Genomic DNA, 25,774 nt, shown 5'->3' with positions numbered 1-25,774 from the left:
CCACCCACCAGCAGTCCTTGGGTGGGTGATGGCGCAGATGGTGATCCAGATCCCTAGGGCAGAGGCGCTGGGCACATGAACATGCTAGGGGGAGGATGCAGCCAAGCCTGGGAATGGACAGCAGGTGGTTGTCTGCACGAGCTGGGCTCAGCCCAGGTGGGTTCAGGGCTGTGTTCATTCATGCGGCAGAAAAGGGAAGAGGAACCAGAGCTTTCAAAGTGTACTTGTTAGGAGCCCAGGGCTCAAGAGCAAAGTGCGAAGCGGTTTTGGCTAGGCCATCTTGGAACGCTCTGCAACGCTGGTCGCTTGTATCTGGGGAGCCTGATCATTGATGGGCAAGTGAGAAGTTCCCCGCACCCTACACGGTATAGTTAACAGGCAATTGAAGATATTTTGACAAGTAATTTTAATCATGAATAATTGTTACTTTCTCTGCTGGAGAGCAGTTCTATCCACAGTCATGGTGAATCTGGCAGGGTTCTTGCTGAATCCCTGCCAGGGGCAGAGGAGGACCTGCCCAGAAACATCCTCTTATCTCTCACCAAAGGCACTGTAATAGAAAAGAAAAAGAACAAAACTGACTCCATGCTAGATCTGTTCCTTTGGCTTTAACCCTGTGCCCTGTTTTCTAGGCTTAGTCTTGCTAGCTCAGAACCTTTTGTTAAAGAATGTTGCCTTTAGCCTGAAATATACAAGACAGCCTATTCCCAAGACTCTGACCTTTAAGGATATTAACACTTTTGAACTCATATAAAGATGAGAAGTTGCAGAATAGAAAATCATGTTTGTTTTGTTGCAGGATTTACAGGGGCACAATGACATGAATCATGTGGAGAGCTGCAAGAACAAAGGATTCCAAGAACTAATAATTCCTACACCAAGAAGTTTGTAACCAATCACACCCCTTCCCCTTTCAAGTATAAAAGGAGCCTGAATTCTGATTGGGGAAGAAGTTTCTCCAGGACATTTGTCTGTCATCTTCTCAGTCGGCCGGCTTTCCAAATAAAGTAGCTATTCCTTGCTCCAACACCTCATCTACTGATTTATTGGTCTGTCGTGTGGTGAGCAGAACGAGGTTGGATTCTGTAACAGCACTTCACACCTTCCCAGTACAAGATGACTTTTGTGTCCTGTCTGAGAAAAGAGCCAAACAAAAAAACAGTAAAATATACTCAACTCTATTATACTCAGAGAAATGCAAATGAACGTGAAATGCTATTTTCGCACCTATCAAACTGGTAAACATTTGCAAAGATGTTCCCAGTGTTGGGAACACTGCCGGGAAGACTTCAAAAGCTGCCGGTGGTGGTGGTGTGTAAAGGGTACACCTTGGAAAGCATCCATTGTTAGTATCTATCAAAATTTAATGTGCAAACACTCCAGCCAGCAGATTAAGGTCTTCAGAGAAACTTTTTACTCCATATATTTCAGTATTGCTTATGTTTTCACGGAAAACATGTATTACCTGAGGAATTTTAAAATACATTTTATAAAAAGAATCCTGAACTTTAGGCTTCTGTAAACATTTTCTTATGCTTTGTAAATTTACTACTCTGGAAAACAACAACAACAAAAAAATCAAATGTACATTCTGTTTTTTTCCAGAAGTAATCAGCAGCAAAACTTGAAAATGTAGAGACTCTGAATTTGTCTTTGGGAGAGCTCTGCAAGAGCCCCAAGGACAGACTCAGTGGTTGCAGGGTTAAGGTTAGGGCCTGGGAGGGGCCAAGGAGATGGGTGGGATAAGCCTAATTTTAGATGTCACCTTGAAAACAAGACTGTGTCAAGAAGCCCGGAAGTCCCTACCTTCCATTCTCAATGAATCATGATGAAGGAGGAATAATAAAATGGTCGCACTTAGGTTAACAGACTGCTTATTCTGATGCTTGCCCTTAGAATGGTTAATGAACATGACCGACCAGTTGCTACCCACAGTTCCAGGCCCAGTGTTAAAACTACAGCCATTGATCTTACTGTTTCTATGTTATTCCAGTAATCGAAAGTCATAATCATGCTTGGTCTCTGAGTCCTTCTCCAGGGAGAAAGTCAAAGGACTGTAAACTTACAAAATAGCCTGAATTACCAAGAAGGCCACACCTTGACTGCTAAAGAGATAAAGTGATCTAAACACTATCCTCTATAGAATTGGTCGCCTGGAGGCATCATGACGCCATTCTGAGTCTTCTGATGAGAACATGATTCTGTCGGTTGTTATGAATGTTTTGTTGTTTAAGCTATGGCTATATAATTACCCTGCCCCATCGCCAAGGTGGGCACACAGTTTTGAAGGGATTAGCCTGCTGTGAGTTTCCTTTGCCTGGATGAGTAATAAAGCTGCCTCCTTTCTTGTAAGCTCCAAGAACCTGTCTCTGTGTTATTTGGCTCAACAGGGATGGGAGCTAATCTTTCAGCAACAATGAGGCTCATGAGATAAACATACAGGCAATCACCAGGACCTCTGGAACCACCATGCACCAATATTAAAAACTGATGTAAAACCACAGAACACCTACTAAAGAACACTCTACCAGAGGTACGGTGGGGCGTGGGGGTTGCATGAAGGGGCGTGGCATGAAACAGTACACGTTTCACAGGCGCACAGGGCCGCCGTGAAAGAAAATAAAAACTCTACCCAGTAGAAATTAAAGTCCTTCTTCATGGGGATATTGAAGAATGTTAAAAATGTATATATGCACACCTTTTCAAAGCAGGTCAAATAAGCTCGGCCTTCGGGGCTGTGGAGGCTTCAGGAATGGAAACCCTGCGTGTCCATATGGCAATGGCTGGGGCAGGTACTGCTAACACAGGATGAGCCTGTACCCCAGGGACCAGAGGTACTGTCAAAATAAACCCACTGCAAGCACAAACATTGATGAGTCAAAAACCATGAAGTTGAGGTTACAAAATAAAGCCAGGGTCCAAACACAGCCCCCTCAATGTCACTACAAACAAAACGTGGGAAACCAACTCAGAACACTTCAACAAATAATATGGATCCCTTGATTCTCCCAAACACAGCACAGGGGGCCTGTGCCCAGACCACTGGCTTCCTTTAGGTCTGCATATCCACATTCCTGTGCTTTGAACATCTCCTATAAGTTAAACTGTAACTCCTTGTATATCCAGGCCATCTTATCTGGATAAAAGCTAAATTCCAGAATATTTAAACAACATTTTGCATTATTTCTAGAACACAGCAGGGAAGGCCACCCACCCAAAGCACAGTGCCTGAGGCAATGGGTGGGGGCAGATGACTGTCCCAGAGCTTCAGGCATTCGGGACTTCCCAGCAATTTTCAGGAGTTCTAGGAATGTGATCTTAGTCATTCACTCATTTATGAGTTTTATACAATTAACTCATGCTGTTGTTGAAGTCCATAAGAGGTGCACCTTTCACAACACAGTGTCACAGAATTACAACCTTTACACCTAAGAGCCCATCTCTGCATCTAGAAGCACATGGTTAAAGAAACTTCCGTGTATTGAGCCCTCTTTGGAGGAAGCTAGTAACATTAGCCTGAATGGCCTTTATTGGCTGAGAGTCCTGACAATTTGCTGGTGTAAGTCCTTTGTTAACAAAGATCAAGTGAGCTGTCCCTTTCTGAAGGCTCAAATTAGTGAGCTTTACTCTGGACAAGTTAAATTTAAAGGGCACCACATGGAACTTTCTAGCAATCAGAGCTGTCTGAGCTGCCTCAGGAGACAGTTCTTCTTCATGGGGGACTGGCACAGAGGCTGATCTGAACAGGGAGGGCATCTGGGCTTGATATCATGTTATTCTGGAGACATGGGCCATGACACCAGGAGTATCTGTGTGATGCTGGTTACACCCGCTACAGCAAAGACTCACGCAGAACTGACACATTCCTGCAATCTGTCTTTATAGAAATCGAAGGAAGTACTTTGGTAACATGTGGAGAACAGAGGCAATCTGTAAACTTTAAGATCAATGTGACCTTCAAAATCTGTTTTATAACCTGATATAACAGAATTTGGAGCACATTAACCTGGATTACAATTTTAGTTCTGTTTAAAAAACAAAAAAAAAAAAAACAAAAGGATTTGTACCATACATCAATTCTGGTTACCTGCAGGGTATAAGCCTGAGGAACAGGGTGAGAAAACTCCCCTTTGATTTATGCAGTTATATATATGAATGTTAACACACATAGATGTCCTATTATGTATAAGTCATACATATCTTATATCTAGTGTGTATGTAGGTGTTCAAAAAGTATTTGTTCTTTTGAAATTTTAAGAAATTTGCTACTCTATAAAATATAAACAATTTACACATTGCAACAGAGAAGGAATTTGCAACAATTTCACAATGTGATTTAATTTACATTTAAATCAAATGATTGATTTCTTCTAATTTATTTACCTCATTTTTCATGTTAAAACACTACAATGACCTCAGTGACTATATCAAAATGTAAACATAATGATGGCAAATATACAAAAGCTCATTTTCCGCCAGTGTTTGTCACTCTATCCATCTCTTCATTAGAAGCACCCAAGTTGTGATCTTCTTGGTAACTCAGGCTATTTTATAAGGTTAAGTCCTGTGACCTTCTCCCTGGAGACCAAGTGTTATTATAGCTTTTGATTACCGAAATAAAGTAGAAAGTGTAAAATCAATAGCTTCAGTTTTAACAATAGGCCTGGAACCGTGAGTAGCAACCAGTTAATCAGGTCAGTTGACCGTTTTAAGTGTGTGTATGAGAAGAAGCAATCTGTTAGCCTAAGTGTGGCCATTTTATTAATTGTACTTCAAAATCCCCACTGTAAGTTTCTCATTCCATTTCTATGGAAATAGGGAGATGGACGTCGTGTTTATCTGGCTGCTTCCTGCTGAATGGGGGTGTTTTTTGGGGGGGTCCTTGAAATGGAACAAGCCAGCCTGATCTTGCCATATGGCTGGGGATTCAGAAAGAGCCTTAGCTGTTTGTTTCCTGCACATTAGACATCAGAAAACTGTTAGTCTAAATATATATGTACTATATATATGTGTATATATAAACTTTCATTAACAGAAGTGAAAACAGAAACTGTAAAATTCCCGAAAGAATGCATTTGAGACCTTGAAGTCCATGAAAAGAGGCCAGAAAATCAGGTGTTAACTTGAGATGTAACTTCTCCCACATATGCATCTGAATCCCCTACATTATGTATTTGTTGCTTCACGTCCTCTAGGGCAGTTGTGATGCTCCTGGACTCATCTGGTGTGAAAGCATAACAGGCAGTATGGATCTAGGAACTCAATAATTACAAGAGGAGAAGTTAAGCCCATTAGGTTGTAGCTACAATTTGCCAGCAGACACTGCTTTGAGAATGGCGGTGGCATCCCAATTTTAACATCGCTCAGAAAACTCAAGTTCTCAGCAATACAGAAACATGTCTGAAATCACATCTACAATGTTTACCTAGTTTTATGTTGAATGTCTGAACTATAGTTATTTCATTTTGATTTTCAAATGCATTTCTCTTCTTAGTGGACAAAGCAGATGTCACCATTGATTTTAGCGCTTTTCTGGATATGACGAGATACAAGAATTTGGGCTCATAAGATCTTTTCCTGAAAAAAATCTAGCTATTTGAAGGTCTGTTCAGCCAGTTTTCCCAGAGCACAGAGCGCCCCATTCCTGACCTCCACCCTGAACACCTTTCAGGGTGTGTTGGAGGTCAGCAGCTGCAGTGGTTCATGATTTAATCCAAGCAGAGTTAGAAGGCAAGTGCCAAAGTGACCCAATCCTTGTAGAGGCTGATGGCAAGTGCCCGCATGATCATACATTTGACCATGGCTTGGCACAACCATTTCATCCCACGGAGCTTGGACTGCTTATTCCTATGCCATGCAAGGATTATGTTGATAGGCCACTCAATGTGCTATTACATGACTAGGCCTTATTAACAGTAGCAAAAATTATCCGGACCACCTGTCTTACTAGTCTGTTATGGTCCAGGAGAATATTCCCTCTTGTTGCTTTTTCCTATATCTAGGGTCGCACCATTACAATCATTGGTCTCATGCAGAAACATATATCTGGTCTACTGTTTCAAGCTGCCTTATTGTTTTATCAGAGGCTCAGTCACACTTTTGACACATTTGGTAATGCAAGAAACAACAATATTGTAAAACAGGCAAAATACAAATAATATAGTTAGCAATATTAGTAAGGTCATAAGTAAGAATTTAAAACAAGAACTTTCATTAGGTGCAGCTCAGTGTATCTCCAGGTCAACTGACTTAATCTGTTCTGTACCAATACATATCTTTAGGGAAGATGTTATACAGGCATTGTTCATAAGACTCCTAGACAAATTTCCTAGTGTTATTAGGTTGCTTATCCATACTATAGTTCAATTTTTAAAATTTTTTCCAAACATAAGAGAACCTTTAAGCTTACATGTCCATATCCTGATATTAACCATACAAGTCTTTTCCATAATTGAGGAAAGTTATATTCTTTGGCTGAAATTTTGTTTGTTGCCTTGATTGAGCTTCAGTGATATTATAAGACAATTCATATGTATGGCCAGGCTCAGGTCAGGTATTATTAAGTAGCCAGGAGAGGGCTCCAACTTTGTAATGTCAATAGTGGCCTACATAGAACTATAATTTCTTCTTTTATTTTTCCTAGATTAAATTTTCTAAGGACTATCTAGTTAGAGCCTTGGAGTAGGGAAACCAACCAAGATAACACAGAAGCACTAGATATAGGTAATTGACCATAAACCTAACAATTGGATTAGTTCATAATCAAAGGTAAGAGCAATTATCAAAATAATTGGTATATAGGCCTGGTCCAGTGTCTTGGGTCAGCTGTCTACCTCAGATGACATCTTCTTCTCTTTCTGGTCTGCTAGCTTCTCCATTTGAGCATTGACTTAAGGTTAGCACTACTCTATAGGCCACTCCAGTGCAAGGGCTCTTTTGGACTGGAAATTAATCCAAAAGTCAATTTCCTTTAGCTTTTGCTGTGTTAGTTAAGAGTACCTGATAAAGGGTCCTTCCATTCAGGCTGAAGATAGTTCTTTAAATCATGTCTGTTCCAGTGTGTATAATCCCCTGTTTGCAGGTCATGAGGCATTGGATCTTCATCCAAGGATAAATTACTGAGCCTCACAAACAAACCTAGATTGTTCTTTTAATAATTCAATTAAACTCTGCAGCAATGTAACATAACAGCAAGGAATGGTCTAGGAAGTGAGTATTAGTAAATATAGACCTCAATTAACAAAACTAGAGTTTAATATTCACTAAAATCTAATCATTTTCTCTCTGAAGTTACCCTCAATTTTATCATATATACCCAAATGAAGAAAAATTTGCCCACAAATTAACTCTGATTATTTAATCATATAGGCTCTTTTAAATTGGCTGTGCCAGAACTTTTAATAAGGATTCTGTGGCTGGAATTTTAATAAGGTCTCCTAAGGCCAGGAAAGTCATGTCAAGGGCTTGTCACAGATTTTGCCTTATAGATTTAAGTGAAGTATTTTCTCTTTAAGGTCCTCAAAATGCCTTGAGATTCCTACACCTGTTAGGAGGTAATCTTCCTAATTTATCTGATAGAGCCACTGGGAATTTAAAAGTTTCAAGTCTCTGGAGGGACCAGATAGAGAGAAAAGATAACTGTTCCAAGTCTGCTTACATAGGTATAATTTATCAAATTGCTGTGTCATAATTAATTAAGGAGAAGGGTTTATTTATATCTGGAAAACACAGATTAAAAAGCCAGTAATATTTTAGACAAAACCAAAAATTATAAACATATTCATCAGTTTACTCAGCCCCATGTAACTAATCTTTTTGTTGTTGTTAACAGCTTTATGAAATCAGAGTTTCCATCAGAATTTTAAAATTTCTTACCCAGTTTAGTTCAGTATTATAGTTTGAAATTTATTAGAAACCAGTAAATCTCCTTGAAGAGAAAGCAATTTTGCAAAAGCATCAGAATAAAACCATAACTGTCTATAAGTGACAGAAGACTTAATAGCGTGGTTAAACACCTATTTACACTGTAATTGGTAAACAGACCTGGTCACAATAAGCAGAATTATGATTAGTAACATTTCAGACATACCAGATTTTTAGGGATTCCATATAATTTTTATAATACCTATATTAATATTTTCTTTTACAATATAAACTAGGAAGAATTATTATTCATTGGTCAATACTTCCCATGTTATTTAACATACCACATGAAACTTACTAGTTTAAAATCTCTCTTTCGGATGTTTCAGGGGCCCTCTGAAGCATCCCAGATTTAGCTGGAGGTCAAAAGAAGCCTGATTAAAATTTGATATTTGGGAAGCTTGTTATAGTTTCAAAACACTTGGTCAAATAAAAATATAGGTCACTTTGAAATATTACTTATTCATTAACAATAAAATATTTCAAAGATAAATACAGAACAGATCACTTAAGGGATAAAAGAAACTTTAAAATCTGTTACTAAAAGCAAATTAACATTTTAAGATAACTTTGTTCTCTCAACAGAGAGAAAGTGAACTAAATCTAGACTTGTACCCGCTTACTTTTAGAATTAACTTTCTGGACTAAATTCATTTTAAACTTAGCCAATCCATACCATGTATAAAACCATTTTCTCAGGTTTCCTCTTTCACAAACCTTCCACAAATTCCTCTATCCATATTATTTTGTTCCATATTTTCTTTTCCATTCAGACGCAACTAGCTTTAGGACAAAGTCACTTTTTTTTTATTAACAAAACATAATTCCATTTCTTATATCTTCTTTAATGAAAATATTCATCTTACTTTCCTAGCATACTGAGATATTTCCCTTAGCAGTAGAGAATATTTCAGGGTGGCACCACATATTTATTAATATTTATTGCTAAATATCTATGGTTTCTCTGTAAGAGGAAGTCAATATTCAGCAATAAATCTTTCAATGTCTTATTTTATCTGAAAATGAACTGGCTATTTAATAAACTTCCATCATTTAACTTAATTTAGCACCATTATAAAATTTCAAGTTACCAAATATATGGGGAGATCATTTTGTCGCCGATAGGTGCAACTGGTGTTCCAGGTTCTTGTCCCGTCCCAGAAAGAATTCAGAGACAAGACTTAGAGGTTAAAAAGGTAAAGTGAGGATTTATTAAAGGATGGATAGTACACCCTCAGGGGAGAGCGGGCAGGCTCAGGTGAGCAGCTGCCCTGAGTTTCTTTGGCAAGTTAGTTACATAGGGTGTAAAAGTGAATGGGCGGAATATTTATTGGGGAGGGAAGGGTTTGGGGTCGTACTCCCTGATTATCATCCCAACTCCACCTTCCCAAAGGGAGGAGGGATTTTTGGCCTTATTTAGTCTGGATCGGAAGCGTCATGGCGTCGGTGCATGATGGGTACTTCTGATCTGCAAGGTTAATTTTATTGAAATGAGGGCATAATGAGTAAAAGGTTACATTCGGGCACTGGAAATTCCTGCCTTTTCTGACCTTTCTTTGTTGGTCTCCAAGCCAAAATTTGTGGTCCCTTATCAGCACAAAGATTTCAGCTTTTCTTTCTCTGCCCAAGGATCCCTGCTGCTCATATGACGTGTGGTTTCCTGCATTTGGCCTGTGCCCCTCCTTTCTGCCTAATTCCTGCCATTTGGTCTGTGTCCCCCTTTCTTTGATCATATTTAGCTATCTGCCTGCTCTAACAATTTGAGTAGACATTCCTGAAATATTCATTCCTAAAGAGTTTACCGAAAAGCTCTTTCTCATTTGTATTTAAGTTACTTACAAATATATTATACAGAGTTGTTTTTCTTGCTGACAAATTTTAATAGATATGACAAGTTCTTATGTATTTCTATTGAACCTAACTACAATAGAAGTTTTATGCTTAACATTAATGAATCTTGAGACATGTCTATATTTATCAAACCTATAAGGTTTAACTAGCTTCAATGACCAGGTATTAATTCAGTATGGAATATTTTTTAGATCACATAAACCCAATTTTCATTCTGGCCAGTTTCTTTTATATTCCTGAGTATTTATATAAGCATTTAATTTCCTTTAAGCCAATTGGATAGAGCTCTTTAATGAATTAATTTTGGCAATGCCACATATATACAGCACACATATAGGTACATACAATCACACAAACACAGAGACCTCATAATTCCCATTTTAAACCTTTAGCCATGAATTAGGTACAACGATGTAAGACTCATCAGTTAGAAGAGGTTGGATACAAATTGAGTTTTTGGCAGGTGGAACAAATCAAAGCTGCCTGACTGGATAGCTAAACATTTTTACTGACTTCTATAGAAGACATTTAAGATTTCTATTTGTTTCCAAGTTACTTACTCCCCTTCTCAAAATTTTCATTCCACAGGTCGTAACAGCAGTTGAGTCGTTGGTACTGGGACAGAAGTTTCTGCCAGTATCTGCTAGAAAGCCCACTAGTTGAGACCCCACTGTCAGCTGTACCCAAGGCTCTTGGGTGGCAATTGTTACAGGGGGTCTTTAACATGGCTGAGAGCCCCGGGCCCTGTCAGTCATTATCTTCCTCGTCTATGATAACTTGGGTGACCATGACATTCGAAGGTGCTTGTTCTTGCTGTTTTCTTTCTTCCCTCACTTGTCTGGTAACCTTTCTCTGTTCATTTTTAAATTCTTTCTCTACTTGTCTTTGAACCAGCAATCTAGTACCTGGCTTCCTTCCTTCCTCATTATGGACTTTCATAAAGGTTTGCATATATGGTACTTCTTCCCATTTACCTTTTCTCTGGCAAAACAGTTCTAACTGGAGAATGATGTAGTAATTTAATAACCCATTTTCAGGCCAGTGTTCCCTCGAGCCTAAGGCGTACATTACTCAAGCAGTATTACAGTAAAATACCATCTTTTTCTTAGTCATAGGTAGCTAACTATAATTAGACCATCCATTCAAAACCTTGCCCAATGGGCTATTGGGTGGAACAGACGGCGCGCGTCCATAGCAGCTTACAGTCCCTACAGAAGCTGCAGCGGTAGTGACGGCGGCAGAGGTGATGAACGCTATGGGCCATCCAATAAAGCATTTAGGTCTCCATTTAGAGATAGTTTGTGCTAGTTTAGTAAAGCCGCTAGCCCCTTCCCAGGGACGTGTGAGACTGACTGGAAACAGACCTGTGGCTGTCCCTTCAGGACAATCACATGTGAGAGACCTAAATGTGTAATATTCGTTGTTCTAATGAAGGAGGTATACCAGACAGGGGTATGAACTTGAAGTAAGTAAAATCTCTTTTGAAGAGTAATATTGATTTTTTGGTAAGACATAGTAAAAATATAAGGATGTGGAGTACAAGAAAGAATGTGATCAGAAACATGAGAAGTAAGGTTAACTTTATATAGGCCATTTTTGAGTGTGTACTTCCCATGAGATATGTTATGAGGCACAAAGTGTAGAGCCACATGGTGTAGATTACTGTGCTGGGGCTGTGTCTGTGAGCACTGGGAATGCTTAGAATAGGGCCGGAAAAGCCTCATAAGTCCAGGAGATGCTAGAATTACTGGTTTCATTAAAAGACAGTGGACAAATGTTCAGATGATAAATAACTTTGTGGACCCCAAACAAAAAGGGAGAAATTAGCAAAGAGTTTTCATGGTAGCTTAATGAGAGGGACATGGTTTCCAGAAACAGTTTTGACTTTCTGGGGTCCAGGCTTCTGTCATATGACAGCATTCCAACGGTGGAGGGCAATTCTGATCAGGGAGACTTCCAGTATCAATGGCTGCAGTAAATATGAAAGTCAAATTAATCTTATGAAATCCATCTTTAGGAGTGTAATGTAAGTAAGCATGAGGCTTGATAGTAAGACAATCGAGTGTGGCTATGTTAACAAAACAGGCTGGTGGAAAGGGGAGACAAAGGAGATGGATTCATTTAAGTTGAGCCAGTCTCATTAATCTAGTAGAGGTCCTTGAGGTGGGAGCCAGGTTCTTCCAGTCCACGGGGTGTCACTACTGCTGAAAGGAGGATTGGCGCCCCACCAGGAGATAGGTCTGAAAAGAGAGGGATCTACAATATGAGCCCAGTATAGGGGCGCTTGTGTGACAGAGAGGAAGAGAAGCAAAAGCAGGAGAGGTATTACCTTCACTGAGTTTTGAGAAACCACAACCAGACATGCTAAAACCCAGTTTTCTGGATTGGGGGGGGACTCCAACACATTGCATAACTTCATTGGTCTGTTGATCGAGTTTCTTAAATTGCCCCAAGGTCACACCTGGCGCCTTAAGGGTGTTTGGGCAGGTCTCTGGTCGGGGGTCTAGTAGGGAAAGGCTGGCCATCTGAGGGACAGGATTGTCCTCCTGGAAGTTGGGGTCATAGGGTATGTTCTTCCAGTCTGCGGTGAAGTTTGACATGACGAGCATGTAGCCAAACTAGCCCTGTGGGTAAAAGAATACAAGCAGATCCTCACCCCAGGGTGACTAATTTAAAAGTCCCTTCCCATGAATGATTTTCCTCTGTAATATTTTTTACCAGAACGTCTGCTCTTACAGAGCTGTTTTAGCAAAATGGTGAACTGCTGCTGTGAGGCCTTGAACATCACAGTTTAAAAAATTTAGTTTATACTGCTCTGTGTAACCTATCTGTGAAGATCCTACTGGGAGTATCCCCACTCCCCTTTTGGTTTTTAATCATAGACTTTAATGTGGAATGAGTACCTTTTATAATGGCTTGTCCAGTGGGATTAAGAGGAATTTCTGTAACTTGTTGTACTTCCCAGTTTTGACAAGAGTTTAAATTTAGCAGAGGTATAGCTGGGTCCATTGTCAGTTTTTATTTGTTGTGGCTTGCCCAGGTGTGCAAAGGCATGAAGAAGGTGACAACGTGTTTTGTTTTTTCACCAATGTATGTGGAAGCAGAGATATATTTAGAAAAGGCATCGATGGAAACGTGGACATACTTTTAGCGACCAAAAGGATAGTGAGTCATATCTGTTTGCCATATTTGATTGGGTTCTAAGCCCCGAGGATTGGCACCCCAAGATTTCTGTCCTCCAGCCAATAATTGGCAATCAGGACAAGCTGAAATAATCTGTTTTGCTTGAGGGATTATTGGGTGAAACTGTTTAACCAGAGACTTATAGTTTTGATGAAAGAATTTATGCGATTGTTGTGCTGTTTTGAAAGCCAAGCTGAAACCAACAAAGTGATCTGCCATAACATTGCTGGCTGTCAAGGGACCAGGTAGATTGGTATGGGACCCTACGTGTATGACAAAAAGGGGATGTTTACATTTATCTATTAGAGATTGCAAAGTAAGAAACAGAGAAAGGAGAGAGGAGTCTGTTCACTTCTTAATTGATGATTGTTTTATACTTTGTATGACATAAACCATGTATTGTGAATCAGCAAGTTAACAGGCTGTTGCAATGCCATAATGGGAGCTTTAAGTTCTGCTCTTTGTGTTGAGGTTGCCCTGCAGAAAACAATCTATGCCCTTCCTTGTCCAGGAAATGCAGACTTAGTTGTTTTTCCGGAGCCATCAATAAAGATAGTGACAGCTTTGTGAATAGGAGTGGTCACAATCTTGTGAGGCAAAATGACATTGATAAGGGCTAGCTGTTGTAACAACTTATCAGAGGGTAGAGAATAAACAAATTTCCCGTAAAGTCAGCTATGGCAGATTAGAAATCAAGAGACTAATTGTTGGAAACCTTAAGGATATTTTTGGATAAATCATGTCTGGATCATAGCCAGTCAATTGCTGACAGTGATATCGGCCCTTATATAACAAATTGATAAGCTGCTGAGCATAGGAGAGATTTTTTGTTTGTTTGTTTTAAAGAAATGAGAAATTAATATCTATTTTATACATTGAATTTCGCTAATAAGCTGTCCCAATAATCCTGTCCGGGTCCAAAAGGTGGGGGGTAAGAACAAATCAATTGGGTGGTCCAATTGTCTCCTACTTAATTGTCTGTCTTGGATGCCCTTTTAATGAGTGCTATTTCCTGTTTAGCTTCTGGAGTTCATTTTCAGTGGGGCTCTAAGTGTGAATCTCCCCTAAGGATGTTGAATAAATTAGAAAGTTGTCCCATAGTAATGCCTAAAATGAGTCGAACATAATTTATATCTCCCCCAAATTTCTGAAAATCATTTAAAGTAGGAAGGCGAGTAGTATCTAAGATTCCTGATTGAGATCGAATAGTTCAATTAAAAAAGATGTAACCTTGATAATTCCAAGGTCTTTGAAGCTGAAGTTTTTCATGTGCTATTTGGAGTGCGTGTTTGGAAAGGGGATCCGTCATAAATCGATAGTTAGTTAGAAGCTGGGATTGTGTAGGGGCTGCAAGTAAAGCATCATCCACATAATGATAAACCAGGCAGGAGGGAAAAGCAGAGTGCACAGGCAGCAGGGCCTGGTGAACACATAACTCGCAAGTAGCGGGGCTTTTAGTCATTCCCTGAGGCAGAACTCGCCACTGACAGTGAGACAAAGGGGCCCGATTGTCAGGTGAAGGGAAAGAGAAAGCAAAACGCTCTCGCTCTGATTTTGCCAGTGGACTAGTGAAAGAACAATCTTAAAGATCGACAGCCACGACATGCCAATCTGCAGGAGTAACAGCAGGGCTGGGGGGCCTGGCTGCCGGGCTCCCAGGGGTGGGATTATAGCACTTACAGCCCTGAGGTCATGCAACGCGCTTGCCTGGCCTTTGTGGGGTAGTAAGGACAGAAGTGTTCCAGGGACGAGCAGGTGGCTCACTGTGTCCAGGCTCTTGCTGGACTAAATGCTTAGCTTGAATAAGTTTCCCCCCTTTAAGGGACCACTGTTTGACCCAAATAGGAGTGGAAGATTTCCAGACTAATGGAAGGGGAGGTATGTTAACAGTGGCCTGGTCCCAAAGATTGAATTGTGACTTTCCACTGTTGTAACAGGTCTCCGCCCCACAGAGAGACTGGAATAGGGAGAATAAATGGCTGAATACGCCCAGCTTGTCCTTCTGGGCCAATACATTTTAGAGTTTGTTTTTGTTTTTTTTACTTTGCATCGGCTTGTGAGTGCCTCCTCCTCCTGTCACAGACATATGACTAGTCACTTTTACCCATTTTTCAGGCCACTCATGTAGGGCTATTATAGAAACTTCTGCTCCTGTGTCTACAAGGCCATGGAATAATTTTTTGTTTTATGGAAACAGTCAATAAGGGTTTTTGTGAATTTAAAATTTGTGTCCAGTAAAGGGCAGCCTTGTGCCATCTTAAAGAAGTTTTGTCAGCATCAGCCTTAGAATAACTTTCTGAGTTAGTGCTATTTGGGTTCCAGATGGAATCATGTATAGTCCTGAGGCCTTTAGCAAGACATAAATTTATCCATTATGATCAAAATTGAGAATTTGTGGGAATACAATCCCTTCCTCATGGAATTAAATTTTCCTATGCTGACTGAAATAAATGTGCAGCCTAAACACTGAGTTATGTTTTATTTGGTGGGAGGACTGGAGTCCAGATGACAGCCTCTCAGAACACTCTGTGGGGTTGTTCTGAAGAGGTAGGGGAGGAGCTAGGATACATAGGAGGTTTACAACAAAGATCAGGCATTTGGAACAATAAAAGATTACTTGTTATCTAAAGAGAATCGGGCATCTCAAGTTAAAGAATTTAGTGCTTTTCTATGTACAGGAGGAAGCAAATATTTGGGTTCATTGAATTCATTCCTTTGACAAGCATCTAGCTATCTAGGGCCAGTATCCTGTCCTTTATTATTCTGAGTCCCCTCAGAGTGCACCATTGTGAGTGGCTGCAGAGGCTAGGCTGCAGGCTTTTCTTCCCTGGAGGGTGGCGGCAGCCACTGATGACTTCATGGCTTCAGCATTCTTTGTTTACTGATAGGGTTTGCAGTGTTTTTCATTCACAGTGCTCACCATGGGTCTTAATTTAACCAATATTTTGGGAGACATTTCATGACCAATTTTGTCCCATGGTGCTAGGAAGACTCATTCCTAGATCAGGCAGAAGATAGTGTTGACATGTCACTCAAGTGTTAATTTTTGGATCTGGCCCTGTTGATACTCAAAAATTCTCTGGATCATCTGTCTTACTAGTCTATTATGATCCAGGAAATTGTTACCCCTCATTGTAAGAGCAATTATCAAAGTAATTTATAAACATACCTAGAATCACACTATTACAATTATTCTATGCAGAGTTATAAATTTTATCTATTTATTCAAGATGTTTAGCCATCATCAGTCTTGTTGGAGGCCTAGTTACACATTTGGTAATGCATAAACAATTTTGTAAAACAGACAAAATACAAATAGTTAGCAGTGTTACTAAAGTCATAAGAATTTAATTGAAAAACTTCCATTAGATGCAGCTCAGTGTATCCTCAGGTCATCTGACTTAGTCTGTTCTGTACCAATCCTTATCTTTAAGGAAGATGTTATACAGGCATTGTTCATAAGTCTCCCAGCCAAATTCCATAGTGTTATTAGGTTGGTTATCTTTAGTACAGTTTAATTTTTCCAACATAAGATAGCCTTTAAACTTAAATGTCCATATCCTGGTGTTAACTATATAAGTCTTTTTCATATTTAAAGGAGGTTATATTCTTTGGTGGAAATCTTGCTTGTTGTCTTGATTGAGCTTCAGTGATCTTATAAGAAAATTCATACTTATGGTCAGGCTCAGAGCAGGTATTATTAATTGGCCAGGTGAGGTCTCCCAAATTGTAATGTCAATAGTGGCCTAAATAGAATTATAATTTCTCTTTTAAAATACATTTCTGAGGGCTATCTAGTTAGAACCTTGGAGTAGGGAAACCTGTCAAGATAACACAAAAGTACAAGATATAGGTAATTGACCATAAACCTGCAATTGGATTAGTTCATAATCAAAGGTAAGAGCAATTATCAGAGTAATTGATAAACAGGCCTGGTCTGGGGTCTCAGGTCAGCTGTCTACCTCAGATGTCATCTTCTTCTCATCCTGGCCTGGTAGCTTCTTCTCCATTTGAGCATTGATTTGAGGTGAGCACTACTCTATAGGTCATTTCAATGCAAGGGCTCTTTCTGATTGAAAATTTATCCAAAAGTCAATTTCCTTTAGCTTTCACTGTGCATGGTCTAGTTAAGAGTACCTGATAAAGTGTCCTTCCATTCAGGTTTGAGACAGTTCTATAAGTTATGTCTATTCCTGTATGTGTAATCCCCTGGTTGCAGGTCATGGGACATCGGATATTCAGTGAAGAATAGATTACTGAGCTTAAGAAACAAACCTAGAGTGCCCTTTTAATAATTCAATTAAACATTGCAGCAATGTAACATAACAGCAAGGAATGACCTGGGAATTGAGCCTTAGTAAAATATAGACCTCAATCAACAAACTAGAGTTTAATACCCACTAAAATATAATCTTTTTCCCTTTAAAGTTCCCTCATTTTATAAAATATAACCAAATCAAGATTAATTTGTTTATAAGTTTTCTGATTATTTGATCATGTAGGCTCTTTTAAATTGGCTGTGTTGGAAATTTTAATAAGGACTTTCAGGCTAGAATTTTAATAAGGTTTTCTAAGGCCAGGAAAGCCACATCAAGGGCTTGTCATATATTTTTGCCTTACAGATTTAGGTGAATTCTCTTCTCTTTAAGGTCCTCAAAATGCCTTGAGATTCCTATACCTATTAGGAGGTGATTTTCCTGATTTATCTGATAGAGCCACTGGGGACCTAAGAATTTCTAGTCTCTGGAGGGATCAGATAGAGGAAAGATAACTGTTCCAAGTCTGCTTACATAGGTATAATTTACCGAATTGCTGAGTCATAATTAGCTTAAGGACAAGGGTTTGTTTATATCTGGGGAACACAGATTAAAAGCCAGTAATATTTTAGACAAAACCAAAAATTATAACCGTACTCAACAGTTTACTTAGTCCCATGTAACTAATCCTTTTTTTTGTTGTTAACATTTTTATGAAATCAGAGTTTTCATCAGATCTTTAAAATTTCTTACCCAGTTTAGATCAGTGCTATAGTTTGAAATTAATTTATTAGAAACCAGTAAATCTCCTTGAAGAGAAAGCATTTTGCAAAAACATCAGAATAAAACCATAACTATCTATAAATAAGAAAATACTTAATAGCATGGTTAAACACCTAGTTACTCTGCAATCAATAAAGAGACGGGTCACAATGACCAGAACTATGACTAGTGACACTTCAGACATACCAGATTTTTAGGGATTCCATATAACTTCTAGATTATCTATATTAATCATGTTTGCTTATACAGTATAACCTAGGAAGATTTATTATTAATTGGGCAATATTTCCCATGTTATTTAACTACCATATGAAACTTACTAGTTTAAAATCTCTCTTTGGGATGTTTCAGGGGCCGTCTGAATCATTCCAGATTTAGTTGGCAATCAAAAGAATTCTGATTAAAATTTGATATTTGGGAAACTTGTTAAGTTTCAAAACACTTGGTCAGATAAAATTATGTCACTATGAAAATCTCTCTGTGGGATGTTTTGGGGCCCTATGAAGCATCCCAGATTTAGCTGGAGGTCAAAAGAATTCTGTACCAACAATTTATTAATATATCTAAACACATTTAATTTCTCTGTAAGAGGAAGTGAGTGTTAAGTAATTAATGTTTCAATCTTATTTTATATCAAAATGGCATAGCATTTAATAAACTCCCATTATTTAACTTAATTTAGCACAACTCTAGAATTTTAAGATACCAAATATTTATACAGATTATCTTAAGCATACATGTCTAAAAATATATTTAAAAGTATTTACCCGAAAGCGCTTATCTCATTTGCATTTAATTTACTTAGAATTTTATCACACCAAATTACATTTATTTATTTTTTATTTTTTTGACAAATCTGCAACAGATATAACAAGATCGTATTTGAGTTTCATTAAACCTAGGTACAGTAAAGATATTATACTTAATATTGATGACTCTAAAGACATCTATACTAAGTAGAACAAACTTAAACTGAACTTAATACCAGGTTTTAACTTAATATTGAATATTTTCCAGTTCATGTAAACCTGAAAGTCAGTTTGTTCAGTTTTTATTTTAGAAACATTTAATTTTTAAGCACATTATGTTACACTGCTGGAATTAAACAGAGCTCTTTTATAAATTTAATTTTGGAAATTTTTTAGCAGTAGAGATATCTCATATCTATAGTGTGTACACAGACATATGAACAGACAAATCTAGATATCTCATAGCTTCACTTTAAAACTTAGTTATGAGTTGGGTATTTATAAATTTATTGCTTATAAATAACAGTTGGAATAAGCTGAATTTGCTCAAATCAGTAAGGCTTACTATTTATGAAAAAGACTTTAAAGATTCCTATTTGTCCTTGACAGTCTGAAGGACCCATCAGAGTTCTGAGTTCTAAAATGCCAAAAATTTCTTTCACCTTAAATTTTACCTCATTGAGCTAATTAGGCTCAGTCTCAGGTCATTGTCTGTTGTATTTACATTTCTGATCTGCAAGACAAAGACAGTTGCTTCCAGTTCCCCAAAGAACTGCTCTGTCACCTAGGTCCAATTGTATCTCCTTAATTTGCTCCAAACAAATTGTTCCATGTTAAAGCAAATGCCTAAGGCACTTAGTAATATCTCTTTTCCTTGAGTTACAAGTTAAACCCGGGGTTAATCATTCATTCATTCATTCATTCATTCATTCATTTATTTATTTATATTATCCCCTGAATATCAGTTTTTAGTTTTACTTTATATTGGATGGCTCAGGTTAACTGTTGGTTTCCTTTAGTTTGTTTAATTAATATTTTCTGAGGGACAGATATGTGCCAAGCCTTATAATACCAAGAGGCGAAGCATTTTTCCATTGAAACATATCTATCCCACAACATAATTAAGCAAAAGAGGTTTATATAAAGCCCATTTAAGTATACCAATTTTACAAATTTTATCTTAATTTTATTAACTCTTATAACTTGAATTTTAATATTCATTAGGCTTAATCAATAATTTTAATTTTAGGAGTGCCAGAAGACTTTTTCTTTAATTTCTTGTCCACTTTATCTAATTTTATGTAAAATTCTCTGGGAACCCCAAGTTTGAGCCAAAGAACTTAGGCCCTTATGAATTTTTAATTTGATTAATTGGTCTGTTGCCCCAATCATTAATCTAATATCTCAGTCTATATATATTTTTTCCACCCCTATAAGTATATATATTTTACACTGGAGTAAATAAAGCGGACTTGTTTGCACTTTAATGTTGGGGACCAGTAGGTCATCCCCTTGGCCTTTAATTAACTTTACATAGCGTAATATCAAAACCTTGTATCTAAATCCAAAAATGTCCATTTTATTTATCCCATTCAAAATAACCATTTAAAAACATTTATTCATTTGGGATAAGTCCCTTATTTTTTTTTTCTTGTTAAGAAAAAAAATTTTTGACATTTTTGCATTCCTTTTTTCAGTTACTCAACCTAATTAACATGAATTATTCCAATGTTTTTATTAGCATCCCTAAAACCCATTGAAGGGAAAGGGAAAACACAAATGTAGCTTTATAAACTGTTTTTTTTTTTAACTAAGTTCTTAGGTTAACCATTAGATATATTTTCCCACCTTTAAACTTGATTGATTTTAATAGGTACCAATAAAACAGATGTTTATAATGAGAACTCTCTTAACTTTCACCAAGTTAGAAGTTTTTCTAAATTAAAGGATCCGTCATATGGCCATCAATTAATATATATATATATATATATATATATATATATTATTATATATATATATATATATATATACATATAGTGATTTTAAACCAATAAGATGAAGAAGCTTTTCAACATAAGAGGGGGTGTTGCCTAAATAAAATTCAAAATTTTACTCCCCAAAAAGTAAAGGCCTTTGTGGTCCAGGCTGATGCAACAAAGGTTAAGTTGGCAAAATGCCTGAGAATTGGTACAATCAAAGGATTGTTGAGAATCCCAATTTATTTGCTTGGCCGCCATGTTTACATAATACTTGTACCTTTGCATGGCAGAGTCCAAGTTTTCCTTAAAAAAAAAAAAAAGGAAACACATATATATACATACATACACATAAAACACCCAGAGAAAGATGAAACATTTACATTTCAAGGACACAGTAAGAGAAATCCAAGTTCCCTCTAAAGGAGCTTTTATTTTTATAAGGTCAGAATTTAAAAAAAAAATGTTTTTATCAGGCCTGGCTAGTTATTTTCAGAGTGAGATTTTTTTTTTTTTAATTCTCAATTAAAGTTGTAAGTTTTGTACGTACATAAACCTGGTTGGGGTATTAGTTGGAGGCTGACAATCTGTCATTTCTTTTTCTTTTGTTTTGAAAGTTTTATTTCCCATTCTAAGGTCTGATTGTCAGAATAAAATCGCTAGTACGTTTTCCCGCAGGGACAACTTCACGGCATGAGGTCTTTGCCTCTACCACTCCTGCAAGTTTCTCAGTCACCTGAGAAAGCTGTTGCCAACAAGGAGGAGGGTCCCACTTTTGGAGTTGAAAGTTTCCTCATAAGATTTTACTTTTATCCTGACAAATTCAACGAAGGTAGCCAAATTGAGGAAAGCATTAGACCAGCCTCTTACCTAACCACTCAGTCCAGACCCCAGTATCTTTCAACCGGGCCCCACCCGGGACATCTCCACTGGGTAGGTATTTCCCCCCAGTATCTTTCAACTGGAGGGCCAGGAACCTGGATACACCACCAAATAAAACTCAGGATCATGAACCAATATGGGAGATCTGAGAACCAGGAGAGACTCACCCAAATTCATCTAGACTCCCCGAGGAGACGGGTGGGCACAAAGGGCCACTGCTTTTACCAAGGCTCCAGCTCCTTGTAGAGCTCAGGTGAAGGAGAAGTCTGCTCTGGGTCCCTTTGTGGTCGCCAAAACTGTCGACTGAAATAAATGCACAGCCTAAAAGTTGAGTTATGTTTTATTTGGTGGGAGGACTCAAGCCGGGATGACAGCCTGTCAGATCGCTCTGAGGGACTGCTCCGAAGAGTTTGGGGAGGAGCTAGGATATATAGGAGCTTTACAAGAAAGACCAGGTAGTAGGAACAATAAAAGATTACTTGTTATCTAAAGAAAGCCAGGCATCTCAAGTTAAAGAATTTAGTGCTTTTCTATGTATGGGAGGAAGCAAACATTTGGACTCACTGAAATTCATTCCTTTGACAAGCACCTAGCTATCCAGGGCCAGTGTCCCATCCTTTGTTATTCTGAGTCCACTCAGAAGGTACCATTGTGAGTGACTGCAGAGGCTGGGCTGCAGGCCCGTCCCCATTGGGGGTTGGCGGCAGCCACTGATAACCTGGTTTCAGCATTCTTTGTTTACTGATATGGTTGCAGTATTTTCACTCACATTGCAGTATTTTCGTTCACACCCTATTACCCCAGTGATGCCCTTAGTACAGGGCACTGTAGCCCGTTCCCTTCGATGCTGTGCTGCGGTTCTTTGAAAACTTGAAAAAGAAGAGCATCGTGTCTGGGGGGTGGCCCTTGCACAGGGGTGACAGGGACAGCATGTGGTTCTCCAAGGGCTAAGCCTTCTCTAAGACACTGCTGTATGACAGAGGGCTTTTCTGGGCCCACACACTTCTGAGAGTTCTCAGGCGGCGGCGGAAAGTCAGGCTCACTGTCTGTAAAAGGCAGGCCGAGGGGGAAGACGCGGCAGGGGGGCATCTTCTTGTTCCCTCAAGGCACAATGCGGCTCGGACTGAGCTCCAGGTGACAAGAACAAATGCGGGCACACTTTCTCCTTTTCATATTTTCTTTTTAAGTTTTTCCCTACTTGCTCCCATAATTTTAAATCGATTGTTCCCTGGGCAGGAAACAAGGACAGAAATCCCATACGACTTGCAGTAGTTTAACTAGTTGTTCCTCAGGAATGGAACACTGGGCTCCTTTTAAGAGTTGCTGTAATATCCTGAGGTAAAGAAGTTGTTCTTTAGTCACTTGCTGGTCCATCTTAAAAGAGGAAGTGAGAAAAGAGAAAGACAGCTCGCACTGAATGCTGGCCACGGTGGCAGCTGCTCCAGGCGGGGGCTGCTGTCCCTTACCGGGAGGCAGTTTTCAGCCCAAAATGCTTTCTCCTCCCTCAGCGTGTTGGTTCTACTGCTCAAGACTGTCACGTCGGGGTCACCGCTTGTGGGCTTTGTCCGGGAAAGACCCACCGCAGAAGAATGAATTACTCAACACTTCAGCAAGTCAAGAGAGTAAGAGGAAGCCAGAGATCAACTCCAACTCCCAGGGCCCCTCTGCAGCTCTCGTATTTATTGAGAATAGTCAAACAAAGGATTAAGACAAAGCACGGCACAGGGATGTGCAAGGGGCAGGGCGTGTGCAGGAATGCAGGTCAGCAGTTTTGTGAAAAATAGAAACACTAGTCTTAATCTACATTTTCAGGGAGAAGTTTACAAGGTTCAGGGAGTGTACAACTGATAACGGAAACCAGGCAGGCACAAAGACCCCATAAAGTTCAAGATCTAACTAGAGAAGAGAAGAATGCCCTCCTGTTTTCAGCAAGGGAGTGATGCGATGGTTTCCCAAGAAGCAGAAGCAGCCCTATAGATAACAAGCTACACCGAAGATAAGCAAGGCTTGTCTCACTGTTTTCAGCAAGACACAGAGCAGCAGTTTTTTGCATCGCAGCCTTACAACCTATTAACCCCTGAGTGTGCCCCCACATATTATTATAATACTCTGCCACGAGGAGCTGAAAGCCTTTTTGCTAAAATCTGGAACACGAAAAGGATGCCCACTCTCATCACTTCTATTCAATATAGTATTAGCATTCCTAGCCATAGCAATCAGACAACAAAAAGAAATAAAAGGGATCCAAATTAGAAGAGAAGATGTAAAACTGTCATTATATGTAGATGACATGATACTACATATAGAGAACCCTAAAGGCGCCACACAAAAACTACTAGAGCTAATAAAAGAATTCAGCAAGGTAGCAGGGTACATCAACATACAGAAATCAGTGGCATTTCTTTACATGAAACTAATAATACCTTTTAAAATTGCATCCAATAAATAAAATAATTAGCAATAAATCTGACCAAGAAAGCAAAAGACTTATATGTAGAGAACTACAAAACACTAACTAAGGAAATTAGAGAGGACTTAAAGAAATGGAAAGATATCCCAAGTTCTTGGACTGGAAGAATTAATATTGTTAAAATGGCCATACTACCCAAAGCAATCAATAGATTTAATGCAAAACCTCTCAAATCACCCAGGATTTTTTTTTTCACAAAACTACAACAAATAATCCTAAAATTTATATGGAATCAAAAAAGACTCAGAATTACCAAAGGATTACTGGAGAAAAAGAACGAAGCTGGAAGAATAACCCTCCCAGATTTCACACAATACTACAGAGCTACAGTCATCCAAGGTATTGGTACAAAAACAGGCATATGGATCAATGGAACAGAATAGGGAGCTCAGAAATAAACTCACAAGTTTTTGGTCAGTTAATCTTTGACAAAGGAGGCAAGAACATACAATGGAGAAAAGACAGTCTCTTCAGCAAATGATGTAGCAAAAACTGGACAGCTGCATGTAAATCAATGAAGTTAGACTTCTTCCTCACATCATACACAAAAATAAATTCAAAATGACTAAGACTTAAATATAAGACAAAACACTATAAACCTCTTAGAAGAAAGCATAGACAAAATGTTATTTGACATATACCTCATAAATATTCTCCTAGGGCAGTCTACCCAAGCAATAGAAATAAAAGCAAAAATAAACAAATGGGACCCAAATGAACTTATAAGCTTTTGCACAGCAAAGGAAACCATAAGCAAAACAAAAAGACAACGTATGAAATGAGAAAAATATTTGCAAAAGATGAAACTGAAAAGGGCTTAATTTCCAGAATATATAAACAGCTCATACAACTGGATAACAAAAAATCAATCCAATCCAAAAATGGGTAGAACTAAACAAGCAATTCTCTAATGAAGTCATGCAAATGCCCAATAGGCATATGAAAAAATGCTCAATATCATTAATTATCAAAGAAATGCAAATCAAAACTACAATGAGGTCTCACCTCACACCAGTCAGAATGGCCATCATGCAAAAGTCCACAAATGACAAATGCTGGAGTGGCTGTGGAGAAAAGGAACCCTCCTACACTGCCGGTGGGAAAGTGGTTTGGTGCAGCCATTGTGGAAAACAGTATGGAGATTCCTCAAAAGACTAAAAGTAGACTTGTCAAAGGCTTTTGATCTCAGGCAGGCTGACAAGCTCCCAAAGACCTGGGCCTCGCCCATTATTCCGCCCCAGGTCGCCTGTACCTTGAAGGGTCGGGGGCAGTCACCACTCATCAGGCAGGCCCACCCGCGCCAGGGGACCCTGGCCTGAGTGTCAGTCGGAGGTGCTCCGGGCACGGCCGGCGCCCTCCCACCTCCTGGGGCTGCGACCGCTTTCCCAAACCCTCTTATGAGTGGCGGTGAAGGTGCGGGGTTCAGTGACTACTAATTTGGGGGGCACAACGAACCATGGCGGCGGCCCCGGACCCGCCTCGGGGTCCTAAGGAGCCACGCGGCCCCGGCCTCACCTCCGCACTCACACCTGTGCGCCTCCCCCACCGGATCCCCAACCTGCGTGCCCCCACCAGCATCCCTTCACCTACCCAGAGGCGCCAGCGAAGGGGACGGCAGGCGGCTGCCCAGATCCAAGGCCGTGTTCCTCCTCGGGGGGTGCTGGTCCAGGAGAGCCCGGCTCCCGCACAACTTCCTCGAGC

General features: G+C 39.2%; 1 long non-coding RNA gene across 1 annotated transcript; it reads right to left on the bottom strand.

Moving 5' to 3' along the window:
* Positions 1 to 397: 397 nt before the first annotated feature.
* LOC135320637 (uncharacterized) lies at positions 398 to 25,726 on the bottom strand. The gene is made up of 3 exons (XR_010379886.1): positions 25,664 to 25,726; positions 21,771 to 21,906; positions 398 to 550 (listed from the first exon to the last, which is right to left on the bottom strand). It is a non-coding gene; the product is annotated as an uncharacterized LOC135320637 (long non-coding RNA).
* Positions 25,727 to 25,774: the final 48 nt, after the last annotated feature.

Source organism: Camelus dromedarius, unplaced genomic scaffold (genome assembly GCF_036321535.1).
Source record: "Camelus dromedarius isolate mCamDro1 unplaced genomic scaffold, mCamDro1.pat HAP1_SCAFFOLD_163, whole genome shotgun sequence".
Lineage (NCBI taxonomy): Eukaryota > Metazoa > Chordata > Mammalia > Artiodactyla > Camelidae > Camelus > Camelus dromedarius.
Note: the sequence above shows the minus strand (reverse complement) of the source record. Positions and strands in the feature narration are given on the sequence as shown.